Source organism: Eptesicus fuscus, chromosome 2, assembly GCF_027574615.1.
Source record: "Eptesicus fuscus isolate TK198812 chromosome 2, DD_ASM_mEF_20220401, whole genome shotgun sequence".
NCBI lineage: Eukaryota > Metazoa > Chordata > Mammalia > Chiroptera > Vespertilionidae > Eptesicus > Eptesicus fuscus.
Window position 1 is genome coordinate 115571255 of NC_072474.1, and position 13121 is coordinate 115584375.

Here is a 13121-nt window from a genome sequence, read left to right on the forward strand (position 1 = left end):
AGCTGTGCGCGGTGAAAAACAACTTTTCCAGAGCCGCCAGCTGCCACCATTGTGCAACCCTCCTGGCTTTTAACAGGACTCCTCCCCGCCCCCCCCCCCCCCCCAATGCCTGGGCTCACAGCCACCCGGCCTGCCTGTCCCAGAAGCTGACTAGGCAGCACCTGCAGGGAGAGGCACCCCTCTCAGCCTCGGGGCCCCTCCCTGGGCACCCGGAACCCCACAAGGACGGGCCCCGGACGGAGCGTCCCGGTCCCCATGTCCTAAAGCCCCATGGACAGAGGCGGAGACCGAGTCCAGAGAGGAGGACGGGTCACAAGTGAGCGAGGGGCCGGCCTCCAGGGGGCAGGGCGGGGCCGGGCAGACAGCTGTGGCCGCAGCTGCGCAGCACAAACATCCGCTGGGGTGGGCGTGGGGCCAGGACCTGCAGGGCCCCCGTCCTGGGAGCTCAGGCCGAGGGTCAGCGTCACCGTCCGGAGCCCGCCCAGCCCCCAGGATGAGTGCGTCCAGAGCAGAGTGGCGGAAGGTGGACATTCTGGGTGGGTCAGAGTTCAGGGAAGCTGGGCGCCTGGTCCCACCACCCTGGCCTTGAGCAGTGGGGGCCGGGGTGGGGCCACCTGCCAGCAGCTGCCTCAGCTGCGTGTCCACAGTGTCCTGCCCACAGGGACTCCCCCCCACACCCTGCGCGCAGCAGGGCGCTCAGACGAGCACCCCCACTCACAGCCCCCACGGCTGCCCTGCTCGGGTCCCGGTCGCCAGGCCCTCGGGGACCCACTGCTGCTCTCATTTCTCTCCTCCCTCCCCCTCCCAGCCCCCACCTTTGTGCAAGCCGCTCCCCCCACCTGGACCCTCTCCCAGGCTGCCCTGACCACACCCACTGACCACACCCTCTGTGGCGGGACTGAAAAGGGGCCCCACAGGGTCCATGTCGTAACCCCCAGGACCTAGGGCATTCGTTCCCCCACATGATCGAGGGGACCTGGCAGCCGTGGTCAGTGAAGGGTCCCCAGGTGGGCGGTCACCTGGATTCTCCGCATAATCCCCCGCTCCCCCCCCCCCGGGTGCAGCCCCAGGGTCTTCGTCAGCGGGAGGCAGGAGGTCGGGGAGGAGATGTGGCGGCGAAGGAACGGGCCGGGCGATGTGAGCAGCGGGCGGAGGGACTTCCAGAGGCGGAGAGGCCGCCGTCTCCCGAAGCTAGTTAACCACTTACATTGAGATACACAATCCAGCCCCGGCCCGTGTGGCTCAGTGGATAGAGCATCGGCCCACGGACTCTGGGCTCGACCCTGGTCAAGGACACGTACCTCGGTTGCAGGCGGGAGGCAACCAATCGACGTGTCTCTCTCTCTGTCTCCCCCTCCCTTCCACTCGCTCTAAAAGTCAGTGGAAAACTATCCTCAGGTGAGGATTAACAACAAAACAGATCGCCATCCGACGGGCACTGGCTTTGCGCAGGGCATGCGGATAGCTGATTGTCCCCTAAGCATTTATTCCAAAGGCAATTCTTCCCTCCTTTGTCAGAAACCAAGCTCCCGCCACCGGCATGTCTGTTCCCGATCCTTTCTGTCCTGTCTCTCCCTCTCCCTCTCCCTCTCCCTCTCCGTCTCTGCCCCAGTCCCACGCAGTCTTCACGGCTCAGCTTTGGGGAGCTTTGCTGCTCAGCACACGGGACCGTCCCCGGCACATGCTCCCCCCCCCCCCCGGGGTTCGCCTCTTCTCGACTCTGCGGTCCTGTGAAGGGCCATCGCGCTCCACCTCCTGTGAACGGGGCCGGTCGGCGCGGACGCTACAGCTGGGGGTTGAGAGAGGTGACCTACTTAGGATGTGCAGGCCACCAGCACCTGAACATGGGTATCCCCCACTTTTCTCAATTGCCATTCATTCCCCCAATAGTGTTGCCTAGTGTTTTGTGTGGATAGCTTATATGTGATCTTGTAAATAGTGTCCTTCACGTATTTTTTATTTTCTAACTATTGCTGGTGTTATTTCTTCCACATTTTTAAAGATTTCTCTAGACTGGTCTTCGACCTGGCAACCTAAAATTCCCTGGTGATCTAACAATGGGTCTGCGGATTCTTCTGGATTTTCTACATAATCAACCCCATCATTTTGAAAGGCATTGGGGGTCAGAGGAGTTTCAGCTGAAGGGAGTTAAAGACTTCCCCTTGTCTAAGGACCCCGTGCTATTTATTAACACAATTTGTCCTCAGGCAAGGTGGAGACATACACTTCAAAGGGTAGGGTTTACAGAAGCATTGTCAGTTTGGGGAATAGCCTACAGCTGGTCAGGTGTCTGGCCAACAGGAGGCAATGAATAGATAATGAATTTTGTTTCTCCCTGTCCAACCCGCATCCCTTCCTTTTGCTTTTTCTTGCCTTATTGCACTGGCGAGCACCTCTCAGCCGATGGCCTGTAGAATTAACAACAGCAGCCATCTTCGTCTTGGTCCTGAGCTCAGGAGGAAAGCTTTCAACTTCTCTTAAACAAAACATTTGCTGTCGGTTCTTGTCATTACCCTTCGTTAAGAACGTTCCCTTTTATTCTCAGTTTGCTAGGCATTTTTATTACACGTGATTACTGAGCTTTTTAAAAACACGTGTTTATTGGTTTTTAGAGAGAAAGAGAAACATTGACGTGAGAGAGACACATTGAAAGGTTGCCTCCTGTCCGTACCCCAGGACGGAACCTGCAGCCTCGGTAAGTGTCCTGACCCGGGTTCGAACCCGAGACCTTCCGGTGCACGAGCTCCACCCAGCAGAGCCACCCAGCCAGGGCGGAGTGTTGAATTTTAACAGAAGCCGTTTCTGCTTCTACTAAAAGGATTGAATGATTTCCTCCTTTGTTCTCTTCATGTGGTAAAACCCCTTGATATGAAAGTATTTTACCAACCGTGCATTACTGGACAAAGCCTCATTTTGTGCTGAGGTATCATCCTCTTTAAGTATTTTCGTTACTATTTTGCTTGGGACGTCGGTGTGCGTAAATGCAACAGGCCTGTAATTTCCCCTTTTCCTAATGTTTGCTCTGGCGTTGGCTCCCGGGTTATCCTGACCACATTTGTGACTCCGGCAGTGTTTACGCCTTTTCTGTTCTCCCGGAGAGTTTGTGCAAGACTGCCGTTATTTCTCTCATAACTGGGAAGGGGGAGGGGCGGGGGGAGGGGGAGAGGGACGGCGCTTGCCTGCCGGTCTGTCTGCATGCCCGCCCCCTGCAGCTGGGCCCAGTACGAAGTTGCCTTTTGACGAGATTTAGTGCTCCCCGCTCCTGGCACTTTCGCTGTATTTGGGTAGGAAGCTTCGATACATTGGGCCGAGCCAGGGCCGCCGAGGCCCGACCTGCTCCGTCCGCGGGAAGTCGCCGCCTCCGCCCCCGGTCCGTGGCACCCGCCGCTGGAGGCGTTTCTATTTTGGTGTCTCAGAGTGGGCCCGCTCTTGGATGGGGTCCAAGTTGGCCATTATCTTGACAACGTGTTTGCGTTTAGAGCTGAATTGGCTCTAAAAATAGTTCTGGGAGAGGTGGCTGCTGAGGCCGGTTTCTGCGTGGCCAGCGGCAGGTCTGGGGGCCCGGGATGGGCCGTTGAGGTGAGGGAGCACGTGCGAGACCGGCCTGTGGGGCTCCGAGGCCCACCCTGACCGCGCTCCCCTGACTCCCCAGGGCCAAATGCTCCCGCTCTGGGGAGTCTCCGAGACCTCTGGGCTGGGGGGCCTCCTAGCTCCTCCCGCTGTCAGATTACCTGCCTGTCTCCCAGGGGCCTGTGAGCTTGTCTCCTGCCGGGGTTCTTATCCCAGCCTTACAAAGGGTTCAGCATTCTGGAGAAAGGGGCTGATGCGTAGATGATTAAAGAGGAGTCCGGAGACGAAAGATCATTTTGAAAGGCATTGGGGGTCAGAGGAGTTTCAGCTGAAGGGAGTTAAAGACTACTTCTTGTCTAAGGACCCCGTGCTATTTATTAACACAAATTGTCCTAAGGCAAGGTGGAGACATACACTTCAAAGGGTAGAGTTTACAGAAGCATTGTCAGTTTGGGGAATAGCCTACAGCTGGTCAGGTGTCTGGCCAACAGGAGGCAATAAAATGCCCTGAGCTGTCTGGCAGCAGACAATCCTATTCAGGTTTGGGGGAAGTGCCGTTTAGCCGTTTCCAACAGGTAAACTACATATGTGGCTCACCCTTGTTGAGCTGCCCAACCTTTTGATGGAACTCTTGTAATTATTACATGTTGGAATTGGTTCCTGGCAGTCTCCCCAGGGACCTGTGAGCTCCCGGGACAGGGCTGGGAGGCTCAGCCATCTTTGCCTGCCGAGCGTTGGCCTATGTGCTGTGAAAACTCTGAGCTGGAGCCACCTGAGGTCTCAGCTTGCCTCTGCCACCCCAGCTGTGTGACCTCAGGCAAGTCGCCCTCCCTCCTGGGCCCTCATTGTCTGCACCTGGGAAGCAGAGCCGCAATCCCTCCTCACAGGGTGTTTGTGAGCCTCAGAATTGCCAGGCACTCCCCCCTCTGACACCCCCTCCCCACCCCTCCACCCCGCTTTTCTTGCTGCACTTGGACTATTGTGTCCACATGAGCAGCCCCTTCACCTGGGCATGGGACTCAATGCTGGGAGAAATAATGATGCATACACCAGAGGTCTCGTTAGGGTTGAATGGAATAATTCAGGTAAATGAGTGAGGATCCCCCAAATATTAGTAAACAAGAATCATGATCACCACCATCATCACTATCATCATCACCATCACCACCACCATCACCATCATCACCATCACCACCATCATCATCACCACCACCACCATCACCACCATCATCATCATCACCACCATCACCATCACCACCATCACCACCACCACCATCACCACCACCACCATCACCACCATCATCATCATCACCACCATCATCATCACCACCACCACCGTCATCACCACCATCATCATCATCACCACCATCACCACCACCACCATTACCACCACCATCACCATCACCACCATCATCACCATCACCACCATCACCATCACCACCATCACCACCACCATCACCATTATCACCACCACCACCACCATTACCACCATCATCACCACCACCATCACCACCATCACCACCACCATTACCACCATCATCACCATCAACATTGCCATCACCAACAGGCTCCGTGGGGCCCTCTCTCGGGGTGAGCTGGTCTCTCCAAGCCCCTCACTTGCTGGGGGTGCTGCACCCTCCCCTGCCCCCAGGGATGAGGACACCGTCCGGGCCAGCCGTCTCCTAAACTTCCTGCCTCCAGGCCCCGGTCGTGCTCACCAGAGTGAGCCACAGCGACGCAGTGCTGACCACGCACCAGCTGGGAGGCATCGCTCCGAGCACGTGGCGTCCAGGCTGTGCTGTCCTCTGATGACCCTTAACTGAGTTTGTGTCCCGCTTATGCAGATGAGGAGGTGTGTTCAGAGGGGTTAAGGTTGTGCCCAGGCCACACAGCCCACGGTGGCAGAGCTGAAATGTGGGCCTGGGCCTATCCGATTCCACAGCCACGCTGTGAGCCCAGGCACCCTGCCTGCAAAGTCCAATTTCCAAATCACTCCCACCGCTGCCCCACCCTCCCAGCCTGTGGGGATGTGGGTGGCTGTTGCCGGGCGGGGCCAGGTGAGGACACGGGACACTGAGGTGCAGCATTCTACAGGCGTCTGCCATCTGTTCGCAGGGCCGTGCAAGTGCAGGGCGGGCGTCCCTAAACGCCACGCCCGGTGCTGCTCTCTCCTCCCCTGGTCCCGCCCCGGGCTCGGCCTTGACCTTGGACTCTGGACCTCAGAAGATGGCAGACTCTGGGGTCGCCTCTCACCTCCTCCCCCACAGCTGGCAGGTCAGGCAGGTGAGGCCATTTCTGTGCCCGGCCCGGGTCTGTGCCTGTGTGATGGGGCCGAGCTGAGGTGGGCAGCGCCCTGCGGGAGCCAGGTGGGGGCCCCCAGGTGGCCTGCCCCGCCCCTTCCCACTGAGGACCGCAGCCCCAACCTGGGCAGCGGGAGACACAACCCCACTGGCCTCCCGCCCACGGGACCGAGGGACGCACTCCGGGTCCTGCCAGCAGACGGCGAGGGCCGTGGAAAGAGGCGGTCACGGGACGGGAGGTGCCGCTTGTTTACGGTGAAACACCCGAAGTCGGCGCTGCTGCGCGAAGGTCACACGCGGAAGGTCACACCCGGGGCGGTGACGGGCAGCCCTGGGCAGGGGGCAGCCCCACAGGCCCGGCCTGGGCGCAGGGAGGCCGCGGTCGTCGGGGGCGCGTCTGCAGAAGCTCTGGCGACAGGGATGTGGCGCTGGTCCCATGTGGCCACTGGGCGCTGCTCAGGCCTGGCCCCATGGCTCCAGGGAGCCTTCCAACTGGGGGCCCAGCCGTGCAGGGGAGACGCCTCCTGGAAACTTCGTGAAGGAGGTGGAGGGGGCAGAAGCCTGCCCCAACCCCCCCCCCCCAGGCTCCTCTGCACCGGGCCCAAGGAAGGGCGCCCCAAGGGCAGGACCTAACGGGAGCCGGGGCGGTGAGCCGGAGCGGTGAGCCAGGGCGGTGAGCCGGGGCGGGCAAGTGGATGAGCAGGCCTCTCCCCAGCGCCTGGCCGGTCCCCAGTGACCTAGACACCTCCGCCCATCAGCCACCTGCCCGTCCACTCACGGCCGCCCCCTCAACCTCCTCTGGGGCCCCGGGCTTTGGGGACAGGCTTTCCTCCCGGCAGGCCTTCCGGTCTCCAGTCTCCACTGCCCAGCCCGGCCTCCCCCAGCCCGGCCTCCCCACCCCCTTTCTGGAAGCGCAGCTTCCCTGGCCCGACCCTGGCGAGCTGGCGGGCTCGGTGCGCGGTGGTGGTCCCCAGGGGCTGGAGGAATGACGTTGCAACTGGAAGGGGCCGGGGCGGGGAGGCGACAAGCCCTAATGAGAACCAGAGGGAGCCGGCCGCCCTCCCTTCCTGGCGGGTCCCCACCTCCCAGAATGCCGAGCATCCGGCCCACCCATGCCCGCCCCGTGGCAGTTCTTCGGTGACCGTGAGGACCTACTGTGTGCTACCACGTCCTCATCCAACCTTATCTCGTTATTGATTTAATTCTCAAAATAGCCCTCTCCTCCTTTTACAGACGAGGAGACGGAGACCGGGGCCCAGGTTCCACACGAGAAGGCAGCCTCGCGATCTGAACCTTCCAACCCGTGTGGGATGGGGGACGGTCCCTCCCACGCAGACAGGAGGGCCGCCTGCAGCATCGGGGTCTCTGAGGCCTCCTGTGCCCCCACTGTGCCCCGAGCTGGGAGGAGGTGTGTGGAGACCTGGGAGGGGGCTGGTGCGGGGCACCTGGGCCAGGTGTGTGCTGGGACAGCCCCTTGCTCCGGGGTGGGCGGGAGGGTGCAGGCCCGTGCAGGGATGCAGCTCTGGAAGCGCCACCTGCTGTGGGCCCACTGTGTGCCAGGCACTGAGTCTGCACACATGGTGTTCTCACAGCACAGACCCAGCGGGCGCAAGGCTCCCAGCAAGAGCGGCCGCGTGGTCCCCACCCCCCTCCCCTCCCAGGGCCCCAGCGGCTCCGCTCAGAGGGGTCGGAGCGGAAAGCAGGCTCTTAGGCTGGTTATTCTGGGGCTCTGCCGGCCAGCTCGACGCGGACAAGACACCGAGTCTGGCATCGGATTAGAAATAAGCACATTTTTAAAAACAGGGCAGAGCGCTGATGACTGTGGGGAAAGATAAGGCAGGAAGAGCGGCCGCAGTGTCCGACTTGGCTCTGCTGCGTCCCATTAAGGGGTCACATGACTTAAGCCACACCCTCTCTGCGTGGTGAGGGGGGGTCGCTGGGAGGAGGGGTGGGGGGTGGGCAGCGCTGACAGTGCATAGCTCTTCTCCAGGAGGGAAGTCCGTGGGCGCTGACCACGTTGGAAAGCAAGACGCAGCAACACAAACATGCTATTTTGGAATACAGACATAAATACCAAAAACTCAGCTTCAAACAGACACAGGGAAAGAGGAAGTGGCTGCCCGGGGGAGGAGCGGTCGGAGTGGTGGGTGGAGGGCAGGGCGGCTGGTTTGCTTGAGGAGCCGGAGAATCATCAACTCCTTACACGGCGTGCACACACGACGCCATCCAAGAGACCACGTGTGCGTGTGTGTGTGTGTGTGTGTGTGCGTGTGTGTGCGTGGCCACCTTCCAGTCCACAGATGGGGGCACACTTGGCTGAGTGCCCTGAGATGGGGGGGTCCCAGCTGCAGAGGCTGGGGGGGGGGGCAGGACAGGGACATCTACACCTGGGTCTCACCTCCCCCAGGTCCTAACGGGGAGGCTGAGGGGGGCTGAGGGGGGCTGTGCGCAGCAGCCACCACCCCTGTCCCCGCCCGCCCTCTCTCCCCCCCCCCCCGCCACGCGGTCCTGGCCCTGTCCCGCCCCCGCCACCACTTGCAAAGCCAGCACTGATTTCTTCCCACTTGAAACACACGGACGCGAGAGCCAAGACTCATTTGTATTGTGAGAAAAATACGTTGTTCTGGCCCCCTGGCCCGTGTGGGAACAACGCCCTGATGTGGGGGCGGGCGAACTGGCTGGAGGCCCGGCTGCCGGGCTGTGAGCTCATCCTCCAGCCGCTGGCGGGCCGGCGGCTCTGACACAGCTGCGAGCACTCGCCTCCTCCCGGAGCCCAGCCCAGCGCAGGGTTTGGTTGGCTGATCCCCGAGTCTGCGCCAGCGCCTGTGGGGTGTCCCCGCAGTGGCGCGGGGCGAGGGCCGCGAGGGGCCGCCCGCTGGGTGCTGTGCCGGCATCGGACAGGCCCCGGCCCGGTCTGTCCGCAGCTGGCTCGGATGGCTCCCACCGCCCTCCACGCCAGCCCGGCCGCTGCCTGGGTCTCCACCCTCGAAGCTGCACTGTCCCACCTGCTCCCGTGGACAGCTGTCCACCGGCTGGGCCGTCCTCCTTCCTCCCCAGTGCCGCGTGCAATCCCCCAGCAGATCCAGAACCTTCTTACCACCTGGGATGCTCAGAACCACCGGCAGCTGCTGGGTCCGTGCGGGAGCCTCGCCCATCTCCCTGCCCAGCCTGACCTGGGCTCAGCTGTGCCCCAGCCTCACCTGCCCCAGCCTCCCCTGTCCAGCCTCCCCTTCTCAGCCTCCCCTGCCCAGCCTCCCCTGCCCCAGCCTCACCTTCTCAGCCTCCCCTGCCCAGCCTCCCCTGCCCAGCCTCCCCTGCCCCAGCCTCACCTTCTCAGCCTCCCCTGCCCACAGCACACGCCTCTGTCCTACCCACGGCTCCTCCTGTTCATCTCCTGGCCTGTCGGGGTGTCGGTGCCATGGCAGCACCCTGTCCGGGACGGCGCCAGGGCCGGGCCGGGCTGCCTGAGGGACCGCGGGGTCGGACCATCCGAGGGCTGTGCTGGGAAAGGGGCGAGGCCGGCCAGGGGGCCTGCGGAGGGAAGCAGGGAGGAGATGCTGCCCCGGGGCCAGGAGGGCTCCCTGGAAGGTGCGGCTTGGTCAGGTCGGCCTGGCTGAGCACCTGCGGGGTGCAGTACGGTGACCCCATCGGGGCTGTGTGGACGCCCCCCTCTCCCTGCTGACCGGGCGCAGCTTTAAAGCGGCACAGCAGAGGGCGGGGCCCTGGGCGCTCATCCTGTGCCCCAGGCCCCAGCCCATCGAGGCCTTCACCCGGCAGCTGCCGGCTGGACACCTGTCCCGTGCGTGCGCGGCTCCAGACCCAGAGGAGGCCGCCCAGCCTCGGCCCAGCCACGTCCGCCAGCGAGCAGTCCCCGGGACAGAAAGGCCGCCTGATCCCGGGGACGGGCGGGAGGCGGAGGGAGGGGGGTCAGGCACAGCCCCCGAAGGGGAGCCACTGGGAGGACAGGGCGGGGAACGGTGTTGGAGGCAAGGGAACAGCCTGTGCAGAGGCCCCGTGTCCTGAGGCCTAAGGATTCTGCTGGTCGCGTGGGGAGGGCGGCCCGCGAGGCTGGGGTCCGGCAGCGGCCTGGCAGGCGGGCCCTGAAATCCGCTCCGGGTTTTGGTTTTTCTTTTTAAGGAAAAACAGCTGCAAAGCCGAGAGAGAATAAAGGTTTTCAAGAAACTTCTGTTACTACAGGCGACCTTCAAACTCCGCGCCCGGTCCCCGCGGCCCTCCCGCGGGGCTGGCCGCAGGGATCCCGCACAGGCCGGGCTGAGCTGCTGTCCGGGGTCAGTACAGGTGACAGCTCAGGCCGCACGCCCTGGACCTCGTGTTCCCAGGACACGCTCCCTCCCTGCGGGCCGAGGGCCTCGCACGGCTCCCTCAGTGTGTCTCCCTCGGTGTCCCACTCGCACTCGGGAGCCCAGCTCTCCGGGCCGGCCCCGTGCCCCCGGCGCCCAGCACTGTCCTCTGTGCCGTGACCCTGCGCAGCGGCGACAGCACCAGCAGCAGGTCACCACGCACTGAGCCTCCGACCTGAGCCGGGCCCACTGTCTCCTAGAGTCTTCCCTGAGCAACATGGGTGATGTGTCCCATTTTACAGACGAGGAAACTGAGGCACCACACGTGGCAGCCCTTGCCTGGGCCGGGCGCTCTGACGTCAGCGTGTGAGTTCCTGCCTCTCCCAGAGACCTGGGTCCAGCTGGAAAGGGGGAGGCAGGGGGGTTTGGGGGAGGGTGCCGGCTGGGAGCCAAGGGGGGACCACAGGCTGGGCTGACGTCAGTGTGGCCTGGGAGGGCTGGGATGAAATGGCAGCCCCCCATTTTGCACCCCACCCCAGTGCAGGACGGCAGGGCTTCATGTGGTCCCTCCCTCAGAGTGAGGGGGGCCCTTGGGGGTCTGGGGGGGCAGCAGGAGGTCCAGTCTGAGGTGGCCAAGGGCACGGCCAGGGTGGCTGGTGCCAGGCAGGGGAGGGAGACACGGGGAGGGAGACACGGGGAGGGAGACATGGGGAGGGAGACAAGGGGAGACACGGGGAGGGAGACACGGGGAGACATGGGGAGGGAGACACGGGGAGGGAGACACGGGGAGGGAGACACGGGGAGGGAGACACGGGGACACACGGGGAGGGAGACACGGGGAGACATGGGGAGGGAGACACGGGGAGACACGGGGAGGGAGACACGGGGAGGGAGACACGGGGAGGGAGTCACGGGGAGACACGGGAAGGAGACACGGGGACACATGGGGAGGGAGACACGGGGAGGGAGACACGGGGAGGGAGACACGGGGAGACATGGGGAGGGAGACACGGGGAGGGAGACACGGGGAGGGCGACACGGGGAGGGAGACACGGGAGGGAGACACGGGAGGGAGACACGGGGAGACCCACAGAGAAGGGCCCTGAATGCCGTCCGAGGAGGGGGAGCACCGTGAGGCTGCACCTGGGCGGGGTGGTGGGTGCCCGCTCGGAGGGGCAGGAGAGGCTCCTGGGAGGGCAGCGCAGCCTGGGCAGGACCAGGCTCCAGGGTCGAGGTGTCTCCTGGGTGTCTGGCGGGGGCCCCCCGGCTGTGCCCTTCCCTGAGGTTCTGGGGGACCCGACAGCTGACCGGGCGGTGAGACGGGAACCAGAACCTGGACTCGGAGCTGCACCAGGCCCTGCGGTTTCCCGGCTTCTCATCCCTGCCATCCCGGTCTCAGAACAGGTGTCCACGCAGCGGGCAGGTGGGCAGCAGGCAGGCGGGGGCCTTCCAGGCAGCTGGTCACCCGTAAACCTTCCCAGAACCCCCGCCCCTGGATGCCTGCTTGCACCAGGGCCCTCGCCTCCCCACTTCCCGGTCTGCAGCCCGAGTCACAGCGATGCTGATGGGGTGCCAGCTATGTGGACGGTGCCCACCCCAGGGTGCCCCACCCGACCCCAGGGTGCCCCACCCCACCCCAGGGTGCCCACCCGCTGCGACTGCTCTGCTCAGAAAGCTGTGACACCGTCCAGCCAGGGGGACAGAGCCTTTGTGGGGACAGGAGGGGGGCAGGCACGGCGTCCGGACCGCGTTCGCTAGGCGTCACCCCGCAGCCCGCCCCCGGCGCCACGGTATCCCCGCCGTGGGACTCTCCACCCCTGCCCCCAGACCCGGGCGCTGTGCGGAGCAGCCGGTGAGGTCGCGGCCCCTGCCGTTTCTCAGCCTGACAGAGGCAGGCCCGGCCTCCCGCGTGCGGCAGCGGGCAGGGCTGCTCTGAGGGCGTCCCGGCCCCAGGGGAGCATCTTGGGACGCGAGGCCTCTGGCGGACTGACCCTCTCCTCTGGCGGGTTCCCCGCCCCCACCGGGTGGGTCCCTGCAGGTGCGGCCCGCGCTGTGTCCGGCGCTGGGCAGCCTGAGCCAGGTCTGTCTGTGAGCTGGCCCAGCACCAGTGTCGTCCTGGAAAATGGGGTGACCCAGCCTCTGGCATCAGGGATACGTTTCAAAGAGCCGGTCGGCTGCAAACGGCCAGAGGCAGCGCGCCCTTGGAGGTCGGGGCCTGAACGTGCAGCCCTGACCTCTCGGAGCTGCTTCCCTGCTCGGCCAGGCCCGGCCGGCGGGAGGAGGGAGCCAGGGACGCCGGCTGCGTGGCGCCCCCTGGACGCCGACCCCGGGCCAGCCTCGCGCTCACACCCTCCCCCTCCCTTTGAGCGTCCCACATCGGCCGCCCTGGGCCTCATCTCCCCTTAGTCCCTCCGTCTAGCCCCGCGGCGGTGGGACCGGGAGGCGAAACCTGCCCTCGCGGGAACAGTGTGCCCGAGCCACGTCCTGCCTCCGTCTCCTTATCTGAACGGGGTGGGATCACCGGCCCCTGGCTGGGCTCCGAGGTCACACAGGAGTGACTCCTTGTGCGTGAGCTGGCTGGGCTGCCACCCCCAGACGGGGCTTAACCATGAACGTCATCGCCCCCCCCCCCGCTGCCCCGTCCCAGAGGCTGGAGGTCCAGGACCGGGTGTGGGCAGGGTGGGCCTCCTGAGGCCTCTCCTTGACGTGTGGACGGCCGTCTGCTCCCTGTGTCCCCACAGGGCGGGCCCGTGCGTGTCTGTCCTAATCTCTCCGTGAGGCACCCGCCAGCGGGGTCAGGGCCACCCGTGGCCGCATTTCAGCCACATCCCCTCTAAGACCCCGCCTCCAAGGACAGCCGCACCCTGAGGTGCTGGGCTCAGGCTGGAACACGGGAACGTGGGGAGACGGCCCCCAGCACAGCCCAGCGCCCCTGGCTGGATTTGCGCTC